Below are 26490 nucleotides of genomic sequence, written 5' to 3' on the forward strand. Positions count from 1 at the left end.
TCCGCTTGGCCGCCCCAGCGGTGAGAGCAGAATCATTTTTTTTGCCGCTGGGAAGCATGCTAATCTCCTTCAGGACATGGCAGTGACAGACGTTGCCAATTGTGAGCAGGTTCTGGATGTTCTGGTGGCCTACTGCCTACTTCACCGTTACCTAACGAGTTTAGAAGCTCAACTAATAGCGATTCAATTAAGGATTTGAAACTTTTTGACAACTTTTGCTGAGGTTTTATGAGCTCCCCACCATGCTCCCCACCAGTAGACACAAGTAAAGCGCTTTATTGTTCTTCATTATTAAGCTTCATTATTAATAAGAGACTGAATTTGAAAACTACACTGCAGTCAATTTGAATTAATGCGCTCACAAGTCAGTATGTGTTCAATTTGGTGCCTACAGATGCCAACTACCAAACATGGCAAGTCTGGGTATCTCCAATATCCTGTTCCATCTGGGCATTCTGATTGGCTCTCCTTAAATCTCATCATTTCCCATCACAATGTCAGGTGACCACCTGCGGCCACTGACGCAACATTCATAGATAAATATGAACAAGTTAGCTTACAGATGATCAGTCTGGATGAGTCTGAGGAGCAACTTAAATTCAAACTCAGGCCAAAAAAGTTACCAGCCTGAAACCTCACGGTATCTTCCTGGACAACCAACCAAATTCATTCTGAATTATGGATTCACGGCCCAACTCCTTGGTTGAATTCTGGTCTGGATTTATATTCTGGTCCAGGAATATCTGTTCCTGAAGAAAAGCCCAAGATTTCTCTGATCACCTGTTTAAACAAGTTCATAGTTGGGGCAGTGGTGGCCTAGCGGGTAAGGAAGCAAACTCGTATTCAGCATGCGGTGACACAACGAAATGTGTCCTCTGTATTTAACCATCACCCTTGGTGAGCAGTGGGTAGCCATGACAGGCGCTCGGGGAGCAGTGTGTGGGGACGGTACCTTGCTGAGTGGCACCTTGGACGGATCGGGATTCGAACCGGCAACCTTCTGATTAGGGTTCAAATCTGGTTCAAATCAGGTTCAGCTGAGGTCCCCTTGATGAAGGTACCGTCCCCACACACTGCTCCCCTGGCGCCTGTCATGGCTGCCCACTGCTCACTAAGGGATGGTTAAATACAGAGTACACATTTTGTTTGGTCACCATGTGCTGTGCTGAAGGCTTTCACAAATATAATCGCTCGTTTCTTTTTTTAGCCATATACCCAAATGGATTTCACTGTTCCCAATAATAAGAGTTGGGTAGGTTTAACAAACACCTTATTTACCATTCCCGTTTTCCCTCCAAACACCGGGTTTTATTGCACATAAAAGCGGACTTATTGATTTTCTGAGCCCCTCCCCCCCCAGCACTCCGAGAAGGAGACGTTGACGGAGGACTACGGAACATTACCTGCAGCGGAGCTTGTTTGATCAATGCCTCTAATTGGTAACAGCCCCGAATAGTTCCAGGAGATGAAAACAAAATTCCGCAACGGCTGACAGGGTAGACTTCCTTTTTTCATACGTGGTTCACACACATTTCTGTAACTTTTTTTTTTTTTTTTTAATTCGTTCAAATCTTCAGTCGAGCTGTTTTGATGTTAAACAAGAACACTTTTAAAAGGCCGTTGCACGAAACACGGTGTGTTACAAAGCAGTGGGTAAAGCATGAAATGCAAGTCCAATTTACGCGGACGGATGGAATAACAATTCGGATCATTTTGAACATTCGCCTGCATCCAAAATCAAAAACGATGTACAGAGGAACATGCCGTGGCTTTAAATGTCCCTGCATGTCTCTCATGCCATACATATAACCAGGCTACATTAGTTTTCTAGACTTAACTAATTATAATCTGCTCCCCGTCCCACCAACCAGAAATCAGTCCGAGCTTTACCGCCGTTTCATTAGATTCACTCCGGAACACTCTAGGGTTCTGGACAGAATTGTCTCTTCGCTGTGCTGTCTACTGGCTTTGTGTACTTTACATATTTATTCAGATATGTACATATTTGGAGAGCACATGTTCTGTCGGGCGGCCAGCGCCGATGCGATTCTGCGGTCCCCGAGGTTCCGTCCGACACCGCTGTACAATTACAGCAGCAGAACTCATTCCGATACACAGCGGAGAAGAGCACAGGCCACAGTGCAGGAGCATCAGTCAACCAGAGGGGCGTAACCCTACTATACGTTCGTTCAGGAACCTGGACAGCTACGGCGAATCGTTTCATCTTAAAGGCTTCAAGTGACCCACCATATCTCCTTGATGTTGCATTACATTGAGTAAAAGTTTAAAGCTCAGGTTTCCACAGTGTCGGTGGTGGAACAATGCCCCTTAAATTTGTTCCTCATTAATGTACACACAACACGCCATATTGACAGAAAAACACAGAATTGTTGACATTTTTGGATATCATATGGTCCTCAGACCCTTAGTATTGCCCCAAGTGTACCCCAAGGGTCAGTGGTGGCCTAGCGGTTAAGGAAGCGGCCCCGTAATCGAATCCCAAGCCGCCAAGGTGCCACTGAGCGAAGCACCGTCCCCACACACTGCTTCCCCGGGCGCCTGTCATTGCTGCCCACTGCTCACTCAGGGTGATGGGTTAAATGCAGAGGACACATCTTGGCGTGTCACTGTGTGCCGTCTGCAGTGTTTCACAATGACAAGCACTTTCACAAGTATTCAGACCCCTTTGCTGTGACACTCATATATTTAACTGAGGTTCTGTCCATTTCTTCTGATCATCGTTGAGATGGTTCTACGTCCTTGAGATGGTTCTACACCCTCATTTGAGTCCCGCTGTGTTTGATTATACTGATTGGACTTGATTAGGAAAGCCACACCCCTTACAGTTCACAATGAATGTCAGAGCAAAGGAAGAGCTCAGAGACAGAATGGTGGCAAGGCACAGATCTGAACAAGGTTACGGAAAATCTCTGTTGCACTTGTGGCCTCCATAATCCTTAAATGGAAGATGTTTGGGATGACCAGAACCCTTCCTTGAGCTGGCCGTCCAGCCAAACTGAGCTATCAGTGGAGAAGAGCCATGGTGAGAGAGGTAAAGAAGAAATATCCCATAAGATCACTGTGACTGAGCTCCAGAGATGCATTCGGGAGATGGGAGAAAGTCAACCATCACTGCAGCCCTCCACCAGTTGGGGTTTTATGGCAGAGTGGCCCTGACAGAAGCCTCTCCTCAGTGCAAGACACACGAAAGACCGCATTAAGATGAAAAACACCAGAAGGGCTCCAAGATGGTGAGAAATAGGATTTTGCCTTAATTCTAAGCGGTATGTGTGGAGACACTGCTCATCACCTGAAGGAATTGAGGGAAAGATGAATGCAGCCAAGAATACTGATATCCTGGACAGAAGCCTTGTCCAGGGTGCTCAGGACCTCAGACTGGGCCGAACGTTTACCTTTAAACAAGACAATGTCCCTAAGCACACAGCTAAAATAATGAAGGAGTGGCTTCACAACAAGTTTGTGACCAGCCAGAGCCCTGACTTAAATAACAATGAGCATTTCTGGAGAGACCTAAAGATGGCCGTCCACCAATGTTTACCATCCAACCTGCCAGAACTGGAGAAGATCAGCAAGGAGGAATGGCAGGGGATCCCCAAACCCAGGTGTGAAAAACCTGTTGCATCTTTCCCAAAAAGACTCATGGCTGTATAAGATCAAAAGGGAGATTCTACTAAATACAGAGCAAAGGGTCTGAATACTTAGGACCAAGTGATATTTCAGTTTTTCTTTAATAAATCTGCAAAAATGTCAACAATTCTGTATTTTTTTGTGAATATGGGGTGTTGTTTGTACATTAATGAAAAAAAAATCACTTTTTGCAAATGGCTGCAATATTACAAAGAATGATACCATTTAAGGGAGTCTGACTACTTTATGTACCAACTGTATGTCAATGAAATGTGTCCAATCACCTTAGTGAGCAGCCATGACAGGCACCAGGGTAGCAGTGTGTGGTGGCAGCACAGCAGCACCTTGATGGTACGGGATTTGAACCCGCAGCCTTCCGTTTACCCATCCATTTCCTTCCCGGCTAGGCCACCACTGACCCTAAATACACATACATACATACATATGTGTATATACAAAAAATTGTAAAAAATTAGTTGGATGCACCCTGAAACTAATACTCTGTTAATGCACCTTTTGATTAATTAGTAATTGGGTTCACATCTGAACATTGATTGACCCAAAATTAAGTTCAGATGTCCGGGTAGGAGTTTCCTCCCAAAAGAATGGACTGTCATCAAAAAGTTGAGAAAACATGGGACAACAGTGCCATTTCCAAGAACTGGACGGGAAGAAAAGTGGTCAGGCAGGCTCCATGTGTCTAGGGTTGCGAGTCTTGTCTCACGAAGAAGTTTTGAACTGGCATTTTAACAAGGGTGTGTACACTTTTTCATATCCACTGCATGTCCAGTTCAAGAATTACTCCTTTTTTTATAAAAAACAAAACAAAACAAATGACCTTTTACATTTTTTTTTCGGAGCTGCTCTAGCATATAAGCCACAATAAGGTGCTTCTTATGAGCAGTTCTGCCATTAAAGCGTCCTCGAAAAATGGATATGCCTCCGATTTTTGGTGGCCAAGCATGAACATTATAAATGAGCAGCCTGCTGCTTCTACACGTCGGGAATGTTTTTGGTGAAATTTTTTAATTTCACAGTACATTAAATCTTACACAATAGAGGCTTGTGTAAATAGTTTGCCCAACAGCCACTCTGTTGGCTATCTAGCAAATTTATTTACTATCTGTTTTTTTTTTTTCTTAAATAAATGTACCTTTTAATGTCTGTTAATGCATCTATGAAGAGTCCTGCGTTCACAGGCCTAAAAGACTAGCACTCCTAATTACTATGCACAGATCGGTACTATGGAGTCACTCTTATCAGTATTCCACATTAGCAATTTGCTAGATGAAGGATAAAGGGTGCCCTGAAATGAATAAGCTGAATTTTGCAATAAAAATACAATGAGTGTTTCCTCTTAGTGAGAGACAGAAAAAAAAAACACACGAGTGATAATTCCACCACAGGACGATGATCAGCAATGCTAATGTCTCATTCGCACAATTGAAGCATTCAGAGCTTTAATAGTCAAGAGGAAACACTCCAACCCCTCAAAATGTAATTGGTGAAAAAAAAAGGAATTCCCTCTACTGCATAATAGAACAGAATATTCATAAGCGTGCTCCGGCGCCGCTGGCCAGGCAGATGAAAGCTCCCAACCGGTTAGGCGGTGTTCCACCGTGAGAAGGACTTTGTGTTATTACCATAGAACCAAAACTTGGCATTTATTATCTCCGCTATGAATTATAGTGCATAGTGCCAACGTTGAAGAGCACTCAACACTCTGGACCTCTCTGTAAATTTCGAACATATAGAGCCCACCTACATATACATACATATGCATACATATAGGCCACACCTACAGATGAAAAAAATCAATAAATTGTACATTAATAAGCCGCACTTGTCTACAAGGTTTTCCTATTGAAAGATGAGGTATTAACGGAACAACATGTTACAGGAAACCTTTTTTAAACTTTTAATGAAATAAATGCCAGTAATATCCACAACTACACACAGAACAGTGCTTTAAACAACTCAAGATGTCCTCTTCAATATCGGAATTGAACAGCCTGAAGGTATGTAATAACTTTGTCACACACTTTCCTTAGAAAGTAGTAGCCTAGTGTGTTAAACGGAAGATAACTCAACTCTCCCTGAGCAAGACACACCAACCCCGAGTGTCTCCAGGGGGTTTCAAAAGCTTCTGACAGAAACAGTGGCATCTTTCCCATGATAACGGGGTGTCCACCTCCATGGACGTTGAAGAAATGAGAAGTTAACAGAACATAACGTGTTGGCAGCCGAATCACTGCAAAAAAAACGAACCAAAAGGTTACAAGCCTGTGAAGAGTCATGATGTCAGCCACTTGTGGTTAAAAAGATAATTGCCGTGGCACTAGTGCATCACAGAAGAGCTGACAAGCCGACGCAGTGCGATCCCTCCCGATGGTCCCCACGATACGAACCTTCGTCGCTGGCTGCCCCTCTGACACTGTGCTGTCACCTCCAGAAAAGACCACTGCCTTTTTTTTCTCCCCCCTTGTGGGCGCTCTGACATGGATATTCTGTGCGTGCGGCATGGCAATTTGCTGATGGTCCGATTTTGGGGAGACCCTGAAGAACCCGGGCACTCCCCACAGCCACACAGCATACGGCGGCGTTCCATCACTGACCCCAGAACAGGGGGGCTGCCACCCTGATCTCTGTCAATTACCTCACCATTTCATTTCTCCCCTCGCTCCACCCTGGTTCTAAGCAGCTCCAAATCGAATCAGGGGGACAATCGTCAGTTTGCAGAGCCGCGCTTGGACCCATCCGAGCAGCGCTGAACCTCTACATGTCGTAATGGCTCGATAATAAACAAAGGAGAATAAATTTGATTCCGCAATTTCATTACGCCCCTCCTGTGCGGCCCGAATGTGCTTGGTGACATGAGCATAAAAAGAGAGAGCGAGCAAAGGGGAGCTCTCCAGCAGTGTAGATGACAGAGGCGAGCCCCGGAACGAGCGGAGCCAGGTTGAACCCACCAGCACTCACCGGCAACTTTTTAACAGCCGCAGCGAGAGGCGCAAGGCCCCCTGCCGTTCCCGACCGTATGTGCAGTATCTTACACTAAGTGTAAGGTGAAAAGCCTCCTCAGGATTTACATCATTTACAAGGAAGATCCATAGTCATATTAGTGCCCTTCATGTTCTAAACTAAACCTACAACCAACGTTGCTGCTCATTGTGTCCCCTGCTTTTGAGTGACATTTAAGAATTTAAGAGATGCATCATGCAGTAGCAGTCGGAAATAGACACCAAATTTATAATAATAATTAATCATTTAAAATAATGTAATAAACAAAAAGTTAAGAATTTGCGTCTCTTTTGCTGTGATGGCAGGCTTCTCTCCACCCCTTTCAAGGTCCCCTATTATTATTATTTAACATTAATACAAGATCCACGAGCCTGTCTACGGTCCTGCAGTAGCTAGAAATGGCGATGGGTGTGAAGAGTGTTTTGCCCATTCTGCTTCACCGTTCAGAGAGCGGCAGCTCAGACGGTCGGAGCTGGAATGTGTCCCCTTATGACGTCATAAGGGGAAAGGTTACCTCCCGTTTCTCATGCTTTTTACGACCAGCGAATTTCAGTGGCACCTTGGCGGATTCGAATCGGCAACCTTCCGCTTCCTTAACCTCAACTTCTATAGGCCGCTCTCCTCCTCGTCCCGCCTCTCTCCTCCTCATTAGTATTTAAAGCAACAGACACTGAAACGGTGCGTCCTGGGAAAATTTATTGTAGGACTTGATCAAAGTGACCATAATTCATGGGTGAATTTCGGAAAGAGACTTCAGATACAATATTAGGGGACCAATGAGTTAAGACAATCTCATGAAACGGCTTTTGATGATGACAATAGTGAACAAAGTAGCCATGAAGGTAAAAAAAAGGCGACTGATAGTGCGGGTGGAAAAAACTGAACATTGAGCTTCTAGCTTGTTGTAATTTAGCTGTACGTTTTTTAGCCACTGCCAGGTACCACAACTCCTGGTGCATGACATACCCCATGCATAACACAGCATATTGCAGATATTAATGACAAGCTTGAGTTTAAAATAAAAGCTTGTGTCACTTGGCACGGGCTGGAACGCTGTTGGCAAGCGGCGAGCTTCCAACGAAACTTCATTGTTCAACGGAATGAGCCGAGAAAGCTGCTGAAGAAAAGCACAGGAAAAAACCCACAAGAAACAATACCTTGTAAAAGTCCCGGAGTTTCAGCAGGGGTTCCAGTGTATTGGCTATAATAGAAAATTAATTTTGCTCAACACAACATCATTTTTTTTTTTCTCGGATCATTAACAATGAGCCCCATTTTTCTCCTGAGCGCCAGTGTGTGGGTTTGCCTTGAGCAACGTTGGAGCCAATGCCAGTTTTCTTTCAGATTTGATCAACTCCAGAGAAACTGTGGGGTCAAGATTTCACCCTCAGCCGCCGCGAAACGGGTTTTCTCGTCTAATTAACATGCAGGAGTTGGTCTGCCTTCTCGCCTTGTACATGTTCTGTAAGGTCGTCCAATGTCATGCCGGATTGGACCGGGAGCCGACCGGCGTTCCTCTGGGTCGACCCATTTTGTCAGTCCTTCGGGTCTCTAATTGTGATGCCCTTCCGTCGTGTTGCCGCACAGCTGGCACCAGAAGAGCGAAACCCGAACAATGGCCGGACCGCCTGACTGACAGTCCAATCGGCCCCGACCCGAGGGGACTTCCCCTAATCCCCGCCTCTCTGAAAGGATGTTTAATCAAGCCCCGATTAGCAAGAGGAACGTGGTGGGCGTCGCCTGAACCCACCTGGTCTCCGTTCACCTGGTCCAAGAGGCAAACAGATCAGAGGAGAAGACGACTTTTTTCATTATTATTATTATTATTATTACAGAGCCCAACACTCTCGTTTGACTTTCACTTGAATTATTTATCTCCCGCCATTCTCCTCCTCATTAAGTCAGCCCTACTCTCTTGATTCCTGTTGTCTTTCACTTCCTCCCGCCCCCCCTTCAACTCTAAAGGAAGAAGGAGGGGAGGGGAAGAGAATCTTCACAATATTTTTTTCCTCCTCCTTTTCCCACCAATGTTCCTGGAAGCGTCCTCTGGCTGTGTGTGTGTGTGTGTGTGCGTATGAATTAAACATCACTGAGTGCTTTGTATATGCAAAGGGGGATTTAATGCAAAGAGTTTGTTTCCTGGTAGGCTGCGCGAGACAAGCGGCGCTGACAATGGGCGAGGGGCTCTGAGGGGTCGGACTCGGGCGAGTTTGACCTCCAGCGCATGTCCTCCGGCTGCTTCTCTGATCTCCACTCCGTCTCCTAGGCAGAATGTGTCTGGAGGTGCTTTTTCCTGACAGGACCTGGAGCCGAGTTCAGTCTGTGCTTCTCTGAGTCCAAGTTGTAGCTTTCATGTCCACCGAACGGCGGAGACAACACAAATCGGCCATAACTATAGTAACACTGCAAGTAACCGGTTAGTAGTAAACCGCACCTGGTCCACAGGGAGTTTCCAGCACAAGCCCCACTGCTCTCCGCTTAAACTGCTAATTGCTCCGGACTGACATTATTATTTCCCTCGGAGCCTGGAGGACAAGGACACCAACCTGTAACTGTGACAGAATTAATCTAAAAACATCAAAATAAAAAATAGAGGGTGAAACATCAATAGGGTACCGTTTATGGCATTTATCAGACAGAGTGAGTTACAATCAGTAGTTACAGGGACAGTCCCCCTGGAGACACTCAGGGTTCAGTGACTTGCTCAGGGACACAGTGGTAGTAAGTGGGATTTGAACTTGGGTCTTTCTGGTCTTCTGGTTTAAAGGCGAGTGTGATACACGGTGCCCATGACTGATGTGAAAAAATACAACCCTTTTTGGTAGAGGGAGTTTCCCCCTCCCACTGTAAAATTAGTGGGTAACACACTCGCTTATGAACCAGAAGTCCCAGGTTCAAACCCCACTTACTACCATCGTGTCCCTGAGCAAGACACTTAACCCTGATTGTCTCCAGGGGGGGACTGTCCCTGTAACTACTGATTGTAAGTCGCTCTGGATAAGGGCGTCTGGTAAATGCCGTAAATGTAAGTAACAAAAGATGATACGGTACGGTACGCTGAGGATCTGTAAAAGCTGGAGACTCGCCGACTACCTCCGTCAGACGTGTTGGGTAGATTTCCGTACTTCTAACATCGCAGGACGTGTTGCAAGTGTACCGTCTGGTGTAAAATAAATCAGCGGAGAGGTGCGAGGTGACCTGGCGGCTGATACCACCGGTGGAAAAACAGCTTTTCACCGCGGCAGCCAGGGTCCGTGAGGGGAACCGTGGACGAGGTGGGGGCCTTCGGATTCAAATCCCTTTCCTTTACAATTCTATTTTTCACGGCACATCCACGGCAATTTACAGAGCCCCGAGCTCCCTCCGCTTTGATGAATGAAACGCTTTCAGGAGGTGTCATCGGCAAAAGCACGAAGGACACCGCATCTCACCAGCACCCTATCTTTATTTCTCTTTCTTCTCGCCCCTCTCTCATCTTTCTCCTTCTCATCCTCCTTGCGCTGCGTGTACAAATGTTAACATAGTTCTTGGGGTATGTTTTTAAAGGACACCGCACAGCGTTCTCGGGGGTTGCGGTGTGATTGAGTGGGACGTGACACCGCGGCGACACCTTGTTCTGGATCCCCGTGCCTGATAACGTGCCTGTTGTACTTCACAGGTTCTGCAAAACCTGCCTTGCGTGCATCTCATTACGCATCGATAATCTGAAAAAGTCGTACAAGGATGCATGAGTCCTAAATCCAAGTTGTGTTACAGGGAAGCGCCACTAGATGGCACTGCATGGTTGCGCACATGCAAATGAAGCAATCGTTTGTATAGTATAGATTGTAATTAATCCAAACTATATTAAACAATCCGCAAAGTGAATAAATGACGGTTTTAATGCGTTCATTGGTAAAAATTGCTAAACACCGTGCTTGACGGTCCCACGAGTGGAATACAGAACATGGTGTAGGTAACAGGAAGCTGGCATGCGTCTGACCAATTAAACTGACAGCCGAGCGACAGGCGGGAAGAACAAAGGAGGGGCTGAGGAGCCTACAGGGCACGTGCGGATGCTCCGCCTGCGTACGCCGCCCTGACAAGACAAATTACGGCCGTGTCAGACAGCCCGTGTGTGGCTCCGGTGGGAACCGTCCTGCCCAGCCCACTCTGGCGTCCAGTCTGGACAGGAGAGCGAGGTCTGGTCGCATGACACCTCACAGCAATCAGTAAAGACAAAGTGTCGCGCGCGGTTCTGCTGCTGCCCGGCGAAACCATGTGTGAATAACTTGTGATTGTGATTGTCATCGTGATACACAACACAGCACATGGTGACACAACGACCTGTGTCCTCTGCTTCTGACAGGCGCCCGGGGAGCAGCGTGTGGGGACGGTGCTTTGCTCAGTGGCACCTTGGCGCTTCGGGATTCGAACCGGCAACCTCTTGAACTCGGGGCCGCTTCCTTAGCCGCTAGGCCACCACTGCCCTCGCTAGGACGCCACTATGAGATGTGAACAGGGAGATTTTGTGAATGTCACTCTCCATAACAGCTTATTCTGTGTTCCTAATTCTAATTTGTACAAATATGACCTTTTCATTATTGTGTCATTGTGGTTTTATTTTTCCATAAGTTTAAGTTGCATGTTGCATGGTTGCCGGTACTTGTGAACCATGTATAGAAATACGCATTTACATACTAAAGTTTGATGAAACTTTCCAAAAAAAACTGAAGGGACCCCATTAAAACGGACGTTTAACTCCGGTTGACATTTTCTTGAAAATAATTAATGAATTACAGAGACAAGCTGGCATTTATTGCCCAACAAATTTTCCCCGAGCAGGAGGGAGAAAAAAAGGAATGAAAAGGACGTGGAAATGTGAAAAGACGGACTTATAAATAGCTGCATTTGCGTGAGAGCGGTACGGTCAGGTTCCGCGTGTTTGTCAATGAGCACGCATTCGGCGGCGGAGCGAGGACAGTCCTCCTTCCTGCATCGCTCCTGACGTTTAGAGAGCATGGATTATACTACACCTCTCTGGAACCAATGCAAACTACTCTATGTAATTATTAATGACCCCCAAAATGCACAGCAGGAGTTGAAATAGACGACTAACCGCACCCTGTCGCATGTTTGGAAGGAAATGCTTTACGAAATTCTGATTTTTTTTTTACCCCGTACACCGGGATGGCCACAGTCCTCTTTCCCCCTCCTTTGAACATCATGGTAGGTTATTAAAATATTAGCGTGTCATATCCCCCATGCTTGCTTAAACCTTGCATGAACCCCCTCTGCAGCCTGCTGCGAACTGTCAGCGGATGCTGTGGCCCAGTTAAGGAGTAGTTTGTGTTCAGTCCATGTTTCCAGGAATCCTCTGCTGTCCAGTAATGGAATGAAATCAAAATGTAAAAAAAAAAATTGTAAAAAACAATTGGTTTTTATTGAATATCCTGCTTTAACGGTATACTTGGAATATGTTAAATATGAAAAAAAATTGTATTATGCTGTGTCTAATTGAATAATTTCTGTCCCGTGTGCGCCTTTGTTGAGGTGTAATTCATTTCTGCCTAGTTGTGACCATAACAAATTATGTTTCATCAGCAATATCAATTTAAGCGAAATGCACGGCGGTTCAGTTGCTTCGTTCCCCTTAAAACGGCAAACAAAAAGCGGCAAGAATAGATTTGAAGGGGTGGAAAGTACACACCAGCCCAACCTGCGATCAGTCCAACATGCCTTTCATGCTAATGAACCGTCCGAATCTAATTACAATCATCCAACTCAAGGTCCCGTTTTGATTGACCATAATGCCTTTGCAATCTTGCCTTTGTGCTGAGACTTGCACCGCCGCAGTTGGCAATTTATGGCGCCCAATTACAATTTCGAGCAAAGCTTGACTGCCAAACGGAATAAGTGAAAGTTGTTAACTAGGGAGAACATCTTTTTTTATTTTTTTATTCATATTATCATCTTAATGTACAAGGTCACTTGTTCACTTGCGTTCTCTTTATTGTGGGGTGAATCTTGGCTCCACGCTTTTCTCCAGAGTTTAAAGTCTCTTGATTTGTTCATTCAACACCAGGAAATTTAGTCCTCTATGACAGTGGTTCCCAACCTTTCCCTGTCTGTGTCCAAGATAAGACAGGACCCCCAATTCCTGCCCGCATACACACATTAAAAGAATAAAATCATTCATTAGTTGTAGGTTTTTGTTTTTTTTTCCTTGTTTTGCACTGTTATGCCATGTGGTGCCTTTAAATAAATGACAGTCACACAGTCGGTGTATTTACGCCATTTCCGTACGGCTCATTTACTGTGCGAGCTCGGCCCGACACAACATTTTACATTTACAGTTCCAGCATTTACCAGACACCCTTATCCAGAGCGACTTACAGTCAGTAGTTACAGGGACAGTCCCCTGTAACGCGACCCGACCCACCAGCTCTGTTCTACATAGAATACAGGATTATACAGAGTTTGGGTGAGTTATTGGGATTTTCTACAGTTAATGTTATACTGGTAATATAGTTTTGAGAGCTCTGGCGCCACCCACCCCCAGGATGTCTTCCAAACATGGTTAGACCGTCTTCCTGGACAGAGAGTCCACCCCCTGTGCCCCGTCCTTCAACCCCGAATACACCTCGGATCATGACTCATTTGCCAAAGAGCGGGCGTGAAAATAACAAAGCTGTCGGGTTCTATTAATTGCTTAATGAAGCAGATTGCATTGTCGCCCCCTCTCTAACTCCGGTGCGTTTGAACAGGTTCCAGATTTTGTTGAAGTGGCAGGGAAATAGAGAGGTCCTCGTCAGACGCCGGCAGACGGAGGTGTCAGAGCTGCATTTCAGGCGGAAGTGCACAATATGCCTGCTCGGGATACAGACGGCAATATGCTTTGGTCGGTGTGAAAAGTGAAATTTGTTTTTTATCAGAACATGACGAGCTTCCTTGCTGTGCAGGACAGTTTACTTCTAAATGGGCAAAACCACCATCAAAAATGCTCAGATATACATAATTAATAGGCCTGTGAGGTATTTATATTTACGCATGGCATTTATCCAGAGCACCCTACAATCAAGACACACTCAGGGTTAAGTGTCCTGCTCAGGGACACGATGGTAGTAGGTGGGGTTTGAACCTGGGTCTCCTGGTTCGTAGGCGAGTGTGTTACCCGCTAGGCTGCTACCACCTACAAATACTAAACATTTTACCCGTTGCATGTAAAATTAGTCACGTCGTGAGTAAATCCAAGTTAAATACTGCGCAACTTCGGACCCACGGTGAAAAAAGAAAAAAAAAAATCACTTTTTTTTTTTTTCATAAATACCTTTTACGACACGGAACCGAGGGAGCAAGAACATGGGGAAATTTTATTGGTTTGATCTATTTCCATAATGTTTCCCAGGGCGTGTTTGTCCTGCGCCTCCTCGCTGACTTTATGGCTTCCCTCCTCGAGCCTGGTATTAAGCCCCTACTCCATTAAAACAGCATCGCCGCTAACCTTCACCGTATCCTTTAAGTCTGTACTCGGAGCCTCCTCATGCATATGCTAAGCGCCGGCACGCAAACAGCGGGGACCGGCGGCCAAGCACACACTCAGCATGAGGCGTGCCGCATTGTTAAGTACATGTGTACCTTAACCGGGGGGCTGTCACTCCGTTACGAGTGAAAATAGATGAAATCCTTGATGGCCTGACCTCCATTAGATCACTTATTTGGTGCTGATGGGCCGTGATAGCATCTAATATTGATTAGACGATAGAAGCATATGTGTGTGTGTGTGTGTGTGTGTGTGTGAGTGAATTTGCTCTGCAGCCTAAGCAGTTCGGGAAGATTGATCAAGTCTGTGGCGTTGCCCCCTCAACCTCAGATCAGGGCCAATTTGTTCAAATATCCAAAATATGCCAAATGCACTTTCATCTGAATCGGAGGGAAATATCCCAAATCTAAATGCTAATGGGGCTTTTAAGAGCATTAAAGAGCCCCTTTTCATTATCTTAATACAATCTCTAAACAAAGGCTAGAGGGCGCCGGCTTCAGACCAGAAAAAAAAAAAACGTTAGCATTCAACGAAGGCTCTGTTTGTTAACTGGAACTTTGAACGCAAACTTTTCACCTCCGTAACTGTGGAGAGTCTGGGATGTGAGGCCCGGATTGTTGTCACAGGGATGCAGACCCCTACAATGTCCCTCAGCCAATCACAAGGTCAGAGGGAATCACCGTGAAGGTACCACATTTTACCGATTTGCTGGTAACATGGTTAGGATTAGTCTGTTACGATAAACCTCTCTTTCCACGTATTTACTATATGTTGGTCATTTCGATACAGCGGTAAGCACAATAGTTTGGCTTGATGTAATAACTGAACATAAATCTTGTTTTTTCAGTAGAGTGTAGTATTAAGACAGCTACAGAAAGGATTTTTACGAAATACGTTTTTACTAATATGTGAAATATTTACAGTTTTAAAGTGTTATGTCCACATATGCAGTGAATATAATAGTAACCGTATTGTCATATTCTGCTTTGAGGTGCAACGGTAAACTCAGGCTTCATTTTTGCAGCCCGTCGGAATATTCCAGAAGACGAAGCGCTTCCACTGATCTAATCGGTCCCTGATCGATGCCCGGAGGGAGAAAAAGTGCTCGTCAATGACCGACGTCGATGATGTACGGCCACTGCGGTCACCCGACAGCACCTGGCTGTCAAGCGAGCGAGTTCGGCGTGCCCAAGGACACGGGACGCTCGGCCGACCGTCCTTCGCGGCGCAGTAAGCCGAAGCAGGTGCAAGCTTCCCCTCTTCCCCGCCGAGTCGGGACCGCGGCAGCCGGCGGGGAGCTTCCTGTTTGGAACACGCCGGTCCCCGTCCCTCGCTTTGGGCCGCGGTCCAAGGGAACAGTAAAGAGGAGCTGCTGAAATACGGCGGACGGCACCGACTTGCTGCTCGAAAGCACCCGGTGTTCCGCACCGTCCGTTACGCCGACATTCCGGCATATACTTTTATAAAAATAAAAAAAAAGCTCATTAAAGCTTTACAAAGGAACATCATGGGAAAATTTTGGACCGTCTCCACCTCACTTGTCGGCTCCGCCACCTCCACCGGCGCTGAATTTAGACCGCCATTGTTCGCGACGGCAGAACCTCGGCATGGGATTTATGTCACATATGTAACACAACCGGAAAAAAAAAACGGGGGGGGGGGGCATGTGAAGGTTGGGAGAGAATAATTGTACGCATGGCGCTGACAGGCGGAAAGGTAGGTGGCCTCCGGTGGAAGGCACCCCACCGGAAAAGGGATCCCGTCGGGACGACCATCAAAGGCGCCGTCCTACGTGCGCTCCTCTCACATCTGCCGAGCGGCGCACCCATGCGAAGCCGTTAAAAAGAACCATGAAGGGGAAGAAGAAGAGCCGGAGGTGGACTTCTCAGGGCGTTGCGACCCGATCGGTGGCGCGGTAAAGTGCCGGTTCCGAGCCCCTTGGTCTCACGAAGGGTTCGTCCTCTCCGCTGTACGATCTCTACAGGCCTCTTTATTCCGGGCCTGGGGGCCACAGATCGGCCGATGACCCGAGTCTCCCCGGGAAGAGTTAACATTTTCCCACACGCCGTCCATCTCCTCCTCCCGGTGAGACGGCGCGGCGAGTCGGACCGGAGCTGTCAGGCCCGTAACCCGTAACAAGTGCGGCCAACGCAGAGGAGCTGGCAGGGCCGATGGATGTCGGCTCACCGAGGGTTTATGGGAAATGACAGCTGCCGCTGAATAAAAGCGATGACCCCCGAGGCGGCCGACAGGGGAAGGAGCGTCGGCTGTAACCGCGCTACCATGTTACAGCACACACATTACGGCGATAGATACAATTATACTGTCTCATATGTGACACAAGTACGGAAGAAAACCGTCAAGGACCGCCCACCCAGCTCATTTGCTTGGAGAGTAATTATTTCTGATATTTCTGAATTTTCATCATGTTTTTGTAAACAAAGTTTAAAGGGGGAGGAGCCTGTTGGCATGATTGACAGCTCTGGCACACCCTACTGTAATTCAAGGGTTCTAAAGGGTGAACTAGCGAATGGAAAACCGGGCTTGATAACACGGTGTGACTTCTTTTTGGTATTTTTATGGATTTGCCACAGTTTTACAAAGTGAGCTTTTCGGCACGGCCACTCTCTGGGACACGGAACCAGACTCAGGCGTTTGCCGTTGGCATGTCCGTTCACTCAGCATTTCTGTTGAGGAGGTGAATCAGCATTGCCGGGTCTGTGAGACTGTCACATGCTCTCTCTCTCTCTCTCTCTCTCTCTGATCCATTTTTAGAATGGAAGTTGTGTAACCCCACCGACCAGCCACTCGGCCACTCCCCGCCGGCGCTCTGCTGGCCGGGACACGATCGCACGGCCGGTTCACCTGCCACCGCCGCCGCCGAGCGGCTGCACGGTGTCACATAGACGCTGCTACTCTGCACCAGTTAACACGTAGAGGAATAAAGCGAGTGCCCTCGGCGGGCTGCTTCTGAACGTCTCCGTCCGATTCATGTCTTTGTTCCTTTTTTTTTTATTCCCGCATTTGGTGAAATGATGAACTGTGCAGCCCAACGTGCTTCTTTTCACGCTAATAAACACCAACATTAAACGCATTTCGGATGAATTAATAAGAAGGATAATTAGAACAGGGAATCGGGGGGGAGGGATGAGGAAATCTGGCACGTGCCGAGAAGATTCCCCATTTTCACGTCAGGGACTCCGCCAAGCCTTCCAGGCGCTAATGCAAGTTCGGCCCGGTTCCCCCGCCGGACGCCTTCATTCAATCTCCCCTATCTCCCCACCGCAGCCCTGTTGAAGGAGCCCGGCGAGGCCCCGGCGGCCCCCACCCCTCGCATCCCCCTAATCACCGCCACCAGGCCCGAGAGCTGATGGCCGGGGCCCGGCGCCTCCGAGCGGCTCGCGCGCTAACCAGCTTTTCCGCTTGTTTCCGTGGGTTCGGGCGGCGGCAGGACACCCCCTCCGGGGGCACGTTCTCCCCGATAACGGCGTCCCTCGCAGGACCGACGGCGCCCCCACACACAAAAAAAGAGAGACGGGGGAGAGATGGAGAGAATAGGAGGGGGGGGGGGGGGGTAAAAAATAAAAAAAAACCGACATCAAACGGTTGGCGGGATAAAGCCAGCCTTTCCCTCGAGCGCGTGCTCTTTTATTTCCCGCTCGGTGAGAAAAGGGAGGAAATTGTCCGCTAAGCCGCCTTTTGTCGCCGTATTTCGGCGGCGGCGGCTGGTGCCGGCGTGGCTTTTTTCCGTGTGCCGCCATCTTGGTTCGTTCGGGAGGGCCCTCTTGTTCTGGGACACTTTTCGACTCGGGCGCCTCCATTTTTTCATTCTGGACTGGTCCGGTTCTCCTTTTTAGGATCCGAGATCCTATACGACCAACCAGATGCCCTTTATCCAGAGTCAGTAGTGACAGGGAGAGTCCCCCACTGGAGACACTCAGGGTTCAGTGTCCCGCTCAGGGACTCGAACCCCCATTCCATGCCTTTTACATTTACATTTTACATTTACAGCATTTATCAGACGCACTTATCCAGAGCGACTTACAATCAGTAGTTACAGGGACAGTCTCCCTGGAGCAATTTAGGGTTAAGTGTCTTGCTCAGGGACACAATGGTAGTAAGTGGGATTTGAACCCGGGTCTTCTGGTTCACAGGCGAGTGTCTTACCCACTAGGCTACTACCACCTTTTATGTAGTTACCATGGTAATATAATATATATTTTTTTAAACCTTTTACCAACAAGTGGAATAAATTCTCTCGTTTATGGTTTTAATCCCAAACTTTCTACATAATTTTCTTTAACCGCATTCGTAACAAAAATGCACACAGTGATACATTTTGCACGACAATGATTATCCAAATTACCTATAAAATAATTACTGGATCATATTATATTTTGGTGACAATGGACAACAATGTAGTGTAGATGTGTTTTAAAGTGTTTTTCCCCTCCAACGGTGAAATACTGCCGTATTGATTATGCATTGTTAGCAAGAGTTATGAGGTATTGCTGATTTTTCGTTTTTCACGTATGGGCGCCCTGCCTCGGCCGACTACATCCCGAGCCTGAGCGGCGTGGAACGCGACTCGTGATTGCAGGTTTGGTTTCGGCGTGGAGGTATGCCTCGGCGCTCTTCAGTCTGACTGCTCGTCCCAAAAATACACACTGCCGGGGACGCCGACGACACGTGTCGATGAGTCAGATTTTCTTGGCGCTTCTCGGAATTTTCACACCGCAGATGTAAGAGCCCGTGTCCCATGAAAAGGGAAGGAAGGAGCGCCCTCGCTACGAAATGCCCCAAAGGCAAGTGATCAGAACGGAGAGCCGGCGGGCAAAGGTGGGGGTCTGGCCGGGACAGATTTATGCCCACCCGGCCGAGCCGGGGCGAGAGAGGGTCGTAAATAAACGGAGAGCGAGGAGAAAGCTCGCCGTCGGACGTAATCAGGCAGGATCCCTCCGCCTCACCATCCGTCACTCTCCGGTGGGCCGCCACGCCGGAGGGCCCAAGGTGAGGTCAGGGTGCTTCCCGGCGTCCCTTAACTCGCGCTCTATGTTTAAACGCTAGTTGCTAAACGGCGACGCATCACTCACTTTTCACCTTTTTCTTTTTTCCTTTCGGAAGCGATGCTAATCGGCGCTTTTAAAGCGTAACGTGTCACAGCGACTCCCGTTTCAAGTGGGCCAGCTCGAGATTTCTTTAAAATTATTAAAAATCTTGAACGTTCTTCATCTGTCAGTCATGCAGCGGTGTACAAATAAACAAACAAACAAACAAACAAACAAACAAACCCCGCCCACTGACCAAACAGCCGGGCTGGTTTCACGTTGGACTCATTACATTTGGTGTTTTAAGTAATTCCGTTTGCGTGCTTAGACCTCATGCCTGAGTAACAACAATTGTTATTAATATTATTAGTGGTTTTGAATGCCGTGGAGGTGCTGACGCCCCCCGCCTGGCCCGGGACCGCCCTCAGCCGCCGCCAGATCTGATGGTGATGCGTCCCATTATCGCCCCGCATGGGACCGGACAGAACCGAGCCAGGGCGGCCCCGACCTCGCCGTGGTCCCTTCTCAACTCTTACAAAAAATAAGAAGAAAAGGAATATGTGGGCAAAGACGAAGGAAAAAACAAGCGGAACTTTTAGCAGGTGGAGAAATCCCGTACTCAGCGTCCCACCGGATCCGCTGGACCCTCTCACCTCGCCAGAGGAAGAAGAGCGGACCGCGTCCTCGTCATCGCCACTTTCTCTCCTACAGGCAACTTGTTAAGAGGACCGTGTGACCTGAGGAGTGTTTCCACCACAGAACAGTGTGTGTGTGTGTGTTTGCTATCTCCTATAAACGTGTGTGTGTGTGAGAGAGAGAGAGAGAGAGAGACACTTGCGTACTCACAGTTTGAGCTCTCGGGTCACTGGAGTCCCTGGAAGTATCACAGGTTCATCCTTTTCCGTGCTGGTTATCCCGGGGTGTTCCCTCTTTTTTCCAGCCGGAGGTGTTGTATGAGTAGGGGACTGAGGAAGAGTGAGAGAAGAAGAGCGCGAGGGAGAGGAGGAGGTGGTGGTGGAGGAGGAGGAGGAGGAGAGAGGACCAGGGTGGGTTGCGATGCAATCTGCTTGCCAGTCCTGAGGGAGGGCGAGCGTTGGCTTCAGCGCCGCTGCTTCTCTGGCGTGCTGTGCATGTCTTCACACATAGCTGGAAACCCAGTGCGGTCAAGCACACGCGTCTGCTGCTGCGCTCACACACACACACACACACACACAGAGAGAGAGAGGAGAGAGAGAGAGAGAGAGAGAGAGAGAGAGAGAGATAGGGGGAGGGAAACTAGCTCAGGCACTCGCTGGCTTGTTCTGCCTTCGCGCTCGGAAAACACATCGGAGAGGGAGGGGGCCGAGGAGGAGGAGGAGGAGGAAGAGCAGAGGAGAGAATCTGCTGACAGACTCACACGGATGCTCCTCGCGGTCCTCCACCGCAAACGTGGGATGGCGGGCTCCGTGCGACATCGGCACGATAGGCGACCCGCTTCTTCCCACACACTGCATCATCCAATCAGAAATACGCATACGTACGTACATACATACAGACATACGTACATACATACATACATACATAGGCTGTATGATAATGATTATGCAGATCTGGGTGACGTCCCCCTAATCAAGGAGCGCAGAGTCACCGGGGCCCCGAAGAAGCAGGTGATGAAATAATTAAACGCCGGGTGGAAAATGAAAAGAGTGCAAAACCCTTCTCATCTTCCAAGGTTCTACCCTCCATCATTTGCATAAGGTAATAAAGAAATGATTTATACTCTTTTTTTTTTACTGTATGATTAGAACCTATTCGGGGTGTCAGGGTGATTTTTTTCATTTTTATTCTTATATGAAACTTCGTGACACGGCAGGTTTGGCCTCATGGTTAAACAGGACTGTACTTGACTAAATTCAATTAAAAAACCTAAATTGATCGCAATTTGATCGCTTTTTCTTCTCCCTCACTAGCCGGCGGCATCGTTTTAATCGGTTAGCGTGCCCTTGGGGAGTTCCGTGTGAAAGGTTCCCGTAACCTTTGACTCTCATCATCATCATCATCACAGAACGACGCCCTATTAACTTCATTGGCGCAACCTTGACGGAAGCCATAACCAAAGCGTGGACCCGGCACACCAAACTTTAATCAACCCTGCTTTTTGGGATCTCCAAATCGACTCCGCCCACTGTTCACAACCATGCCACACTCGCAACGTGATTATTATTGGCAGCTCTCTGCTTACTGGCCAGTTCCTTCAGCTGCCCGGTAACTCTACCGTGGCATTAGCGGCGCTAGTTTTCACAGCCGCGGCTTCTGGCTCTTCCGTATCGCCGTTTCTACGATTTACACAGGTTCTCGGCTCCTTTGTTGTCGTAGTAACCACAAGATTCACTTTATTCTCGTCTTGTTTCGCCCAGCCAGGACGTCCTCGTGGCCGACTACGGCGTGGCAGGGGCGAAGTGTGGTAGAAAATGTCTTTTTTGTGGACGGGCAGGGGAGTCCCGGGGGACTTGTCTCGTTCGCTCCCTAATTAAATTCCGCCTTGTTAGAGGCACGCGTGAGGCAGAGAGAGATGGGCTGCTGATCTACATCAGGTCAAATCAGTTATATTTCTTCCTGCTGCTCTGATGCATTCCAAGCTGCTTAAAGGCAAAAGAAGACGTTGGAATGTAAAAAAGTGTAAAAAAACGCAAACATCGAAGAACGACGAATTTAGAAAAGACAAATTCTAAAACACAAAATCCCATACAAATTCCTTATCCGATAAGAATGAATGAAGATATGATGATATGAATTGTCGCACAATATGATCCCAACACGCAGCCAGAGTTAAGGTACATCACCTCACCACCTCCAGTCACTGGCGCTTTCATCCTTTTCAAGCCCTGATCGCTGCGAGCTCAAACTATCATGCGAAAAAAACAGAAGAAAAAAAAAAGCCGAAGATTTAGTTACTTCTGAAAAGCAGATTTCAAAGTAAATAGAGTATCTTACAGGCGGTACAGACGGAGTCCCGGCCGCGGCTTAGGGGGTATTTACCGGGCATGAATGTGAACCGTGGGAAAGTTAAAGGCAGGAATCACAGAACACAAGGGCGGTTGGAAATTAATACAAGAGGTAAAAAAGGGTCTTTTTTTCTGGTAAAATGATGGATATTGATGGACTACGGGAAACGCCGACGAGCCGGGGGAAAGAGAGGGGGAGTCGAGGGACGGACTGCTCAGCTCCCGCCATTTAGCGCCTCTCCTCGGAGAGTCCCTGGCGGCCACCCGTCACGTCTGGTTAGCACCCCGGGGCCTGAAGCGAGGTCCGGTGGCCCGGCCCAGAGCGCTCTCCGCCGCCTCCCGGTGACACGACCGCGCAGGTGGATGCCGTCCCGCCGCACAGAGAATAGCAATGGCGGCGATAATAGGGTGAATAATGGCAATAATAGCAGGCTGCGGCTCCTCCGTGTGCTAATTGGCTTGTCTGCCGGCAGCCTTCACTCCGAGGGGTCATGGGATTTTGTGGGTGGCATCTGTAAATAGCTAATCAGCTCCCCAGGCGCTCGCCTCACTTCACAAACTCTTTCTCTTGAATTCGTAAATAACGGGGGAAGATATAACCAAGGATGGTTAAGGTAGCAGCGCACGGGCGCGAGACAAGGCGTGCCGGGAGAAATAAATAATGAAGCCGCCGCGTTTGTTGTGCTCCCTAAAGAAGCCTTTTGAAGTGCAGGCTCGCCTTCATCTTGTCACGTCGAAGAGCGTTTCCAAACCCAGGTGCAATAAAGACGTCTTTGAGGCTTTCGGAGAACGACTGAGAGTACGAAGAATGCTGAGGACAAAGCTGTCACAGCGCCCTAAAGCAACAAGGCTCTTCAAGACCAGTTTGACTCTGGCCAGAACACGGCCGTTCTTAATGCAGCCCCGCTCGGCACCAAAGAACCACAAATGAAGAAACGTAGCAGCTTCGCCAACCGTATCACATAAAATAAAAAAAGAGCAAAAATCACTTATCAGTTGCCTTTTTATGACATTTCAGAACATATTTTTGAATCGGGTGGGAGTGTCACGTCTGTCGTACTACATACGAGGGAGAACTACCGAGTTCAATAAAACAGTAAACAAACGAAATACGGCAGAACTCAAAGCAATGCAGGCAATAAATATATATTCAGGTTGTGCATAAAAACATTAGAATCCGTATAACACTGAGGAATACAGCAGAAATGCCACAGGACAACTGTGACGGTCTCAGCGAGGTCTGTAGAAGACTGTTCTCTAACTAATGGCGGCATTAGACCACATGACTTTCAAACAATTGTATAGCCAATTGTATGGCGGGAGCTGAGCAGTCCATCCCACAGTCACAATGAAGCAAAAAGAGATTTGGGTTGGGTTTTTTTCTGGAGCACCTTCTCAGACATTTACTGTAATGAGATTTTTCTTTTTTTCTGGCGACATGCAGAAGAATGTTCAAAAATGTCTGCTGCTTTTGAAGGTCCCAGTGAGCACAGTGGCCTCCATCATCCGTAAATGGAAGGAGTTCAAAACCACCAGGACTCTTCCTTGAGCTGGCCGGCCACCAAAGCAATTGGGGCAGAATGTCCTAAGTCAGGGAGGTGACCAAGAACCGATGGTCACTCTCTCAGAGCTCCAGAGGTTCTCTATTTACAGAAGGACAAACATCTCTCCAGCTATCCACCAATCAGGTCTGTATAGTAGAGTGGCCAGATGGAAGCCAAAAGGCACCTGAAGGACTCAAACCATGGGAAACAATTATCTGGTCTGATGAGACCAAGATTGAACTCTTTGAATTCCAGGGGTCACATTTGGAGAAAACCAGGCACCGTTCATCACCAGGCCAACACCATCCCTACAGCGAAGCATGGTGGTGGCAGGATGCTGCAGGAACTGGAAGACTAGTCAGGATAAAGGGAAATATGATTGCAGCAATGTACATCTTGATCCAGAGTGCTCTTCGGATTGGGGCGACGGTTCATCTTTCAGCAGGATAACGACCCTAAGAACACAGCCAATGTATGAAAGGAGTGACTTCAGGATGACTCTGAATGTCCGTGAGTGGCCCATCCAGAGCCCAGACTTGAAACCGATTGAACATCTCTGGAGAGACCTTAAAATGTCTGTTCACCAACAATTCCGATCCAACCTGATGGAGCCCGAGAGGCTCTGCAAAGAGGAATGGACGGAAATGGCCAAGGATTGCTTGTGGACTAAAGGGTCTAATTGCTGCCAAAGGTGCATCGACAAAGTACATATATACATGTGATTTCTCCGATTTATTGCTTTTCAAGTAAAGTAAACCTCAAGTAAACTTTTTTCACATTGTCATTATGTGGTGCTTTTTTTAACCACTTTGCAATAAAGCTGTAACATAAGAAATGTGTAAAAAGCAATGCCCTATTTATGAGTTTCACATAAATTGCCATCGTCGACATAAATAACTATCTTAAATCATCAAGCCAACTTGAAGGTACGTTTTGTCCTCACAAAATTCCACGGCTCTCTGGTCCAGCTCATTCCAAAATGGGCTTTGGTTTGGGGGGAAAAAAAAACACGACAGCCATGTCAGACATGTCAAAAACCTTCTCGCCATTGAACTTTCGAGACAGTATGCGTAAATCGACATCTTCTCCAAAACGTCTGCCCTGTTGATTTGCCACTTTGAGTGGCGGTGATCTTTATCCGGCGTAATTGAAACACAGTTCTCCGCAGTCGAAGCGTTTATTTTGCATTTTCCATACATGAAGCCAAATCCTCAGAACTTTCATCTTCGTGTATTTGGCCGCCGCTTACAGAAAAACAAGGTCCAGATCAATACTGAATGCATTACTGCCGTCGAGGACACCTTGCCAAGGTTACGTTGCCAATAAGGCCCGTGTATAAACTGAGCCGCGTCTACGCGAGATTTTCTCCTCTGTAGAGTGAATGTTTACGTCGCCAGCGTGCATGTTGGATGCGTTATGCGGCGCGCATTCGCTGCGATGTCTGCCTAGTTGGTTCAGAGTTCATCCAGATGTTCAGGTTCCATTAAATATTGTTTTAAACGCGCGGGCTGCGTAGCCGTTTTTATAGTCTGCAGACTAGTGTGCATTTTCCCCCTGGAGCGCTTTCTAAACTGTCCGGAAGGCCCCCGAGGGCCCCGCCAGGACTGCGAGGCTCTTCCATCGAAAGTCACAGAGAGATGCGATAACAGGAGCTAATTAAATTTGGTGTGATCGCCGCCGAGTGAATTATTTAGTGGCCGGGGCCGGATCGTCATCCGTCCCTTTTCCTCTGTTCTTCCACGGACTGGATTTGCGACTCTCCCCCATCCTCTAAACCGGCGCCAACGTGCCTTAAGGAGCAAGGATGGTAGAAGACAACCAAACACTGCGCCTTTGAAGCGAGATGGCTCGGACGCATTAGCCATTAATTAGCGGCTGGCGCACAGAGCTACCGGCCAGGGAGAACTCTTCTGCAGTTCTGTAATAAAACACCGCAAATGTTAGCATAATGAGCCTTGTACTATACGTGAAAGTGTTCTTGTTAAACTTTATTATGGTGAAGGACTTCATTCGGCTTCTTAAACAAGGTAGGTGACCTACATAAATTCTGAATTATGCTTTTTTATGTCGGTAAAATGGTATTTAAAGAATATTGAGTAGGACACATGAACTGGCTGGTGTGAGTTGAGCCACTCTGGGCAGGTAATAAAGATCTTATTATCCTTAAAATGACAAGTTCAAACCCATCCATCCATGCATGTCCTAAACCCACATCTTCAGGACACGGTCACAGAGGCAGCTCTCCTCATGGGAGGAAACCAGAGGAACCAGGAGGGACACGAAAAGTGTCTAGAAGGTGTCTGTCCCATCTGTCCACAAATGCAAGGGACAAACGTAGTACAAACGTAGGATTTGGAGGAATCGAGTCCCTACTCTGGCCGGGAAGGTTTTTTTTCATAGGAAGAGACTGTCACTTTATTTCCTTCACGGAAATCAATAATAATGAATCATTTTCTGTACTGAAGGGCAGAAAATCGTCCTTTCATTCACGAGTTGCTTTTTGTCAATGGCAGAAAGTCGTTGAATGAATGCAGGGTTTTCAGTGATGGAATGCTGCTTTTTTTAATTAGCCAAATGCAAGGTTTTAATTGACATTGGGCACAGAAAAAGTTTATGGCACCGAAAGTTGCTTCTTCCTCACACTCACATTCTTCCTGTTGATATATAAGCAGCAGCATCTACATTTTTCTCTGGGACTTTATACTTTCCAAGAAGCAACTATG

At 47.4% G+C, this 26490-nt stretch overlaps 1 protein-coding gene across 4 annotated transcripts in view; it reads right to left on the minus strand.

Annotated features, from left to right (window-relative positions):
• The window catches only part of rbfox3a (RNA binding fox-1 homolog 3a), a 380882-nt gene extending 360260 nt beyond the window's left edge, over positions 1-20622 (minus strand). The window contains exon 1 of one of the 4 annotated variants that reach the window (XM_028966599.1): positions 20086-20605. The gene's annotated coding sequence lies outside the window, so the exon portion shown is untranslated. Of the gene's footprint in view, positions 1-20085 lie in introns of all 4 variants that reach the window. The other 3 variants (XM_028966598.1, XM_028966600.1, XM_028966597.1) reach the window with 3 other exon arrangements.
• Between the last annotated feature and the right edge of the window lie 5868 nt (positions 20623-26490).

The sequence above is a fragment of the Denticeps clupeoides genome, chromosome 2 (assembly GCF_900700375.1).
Source record: "Denticeps clupeoides chromosome 2, fDenClu1.1, whole genome shotgun sequence".
Taxonomy (NCBI): Eukaryota; Metazoa; Chordata; class Actinopteri; order Clupeiformes; family Denticipitidae; genus Denticeps; species Denticeps clupeoides.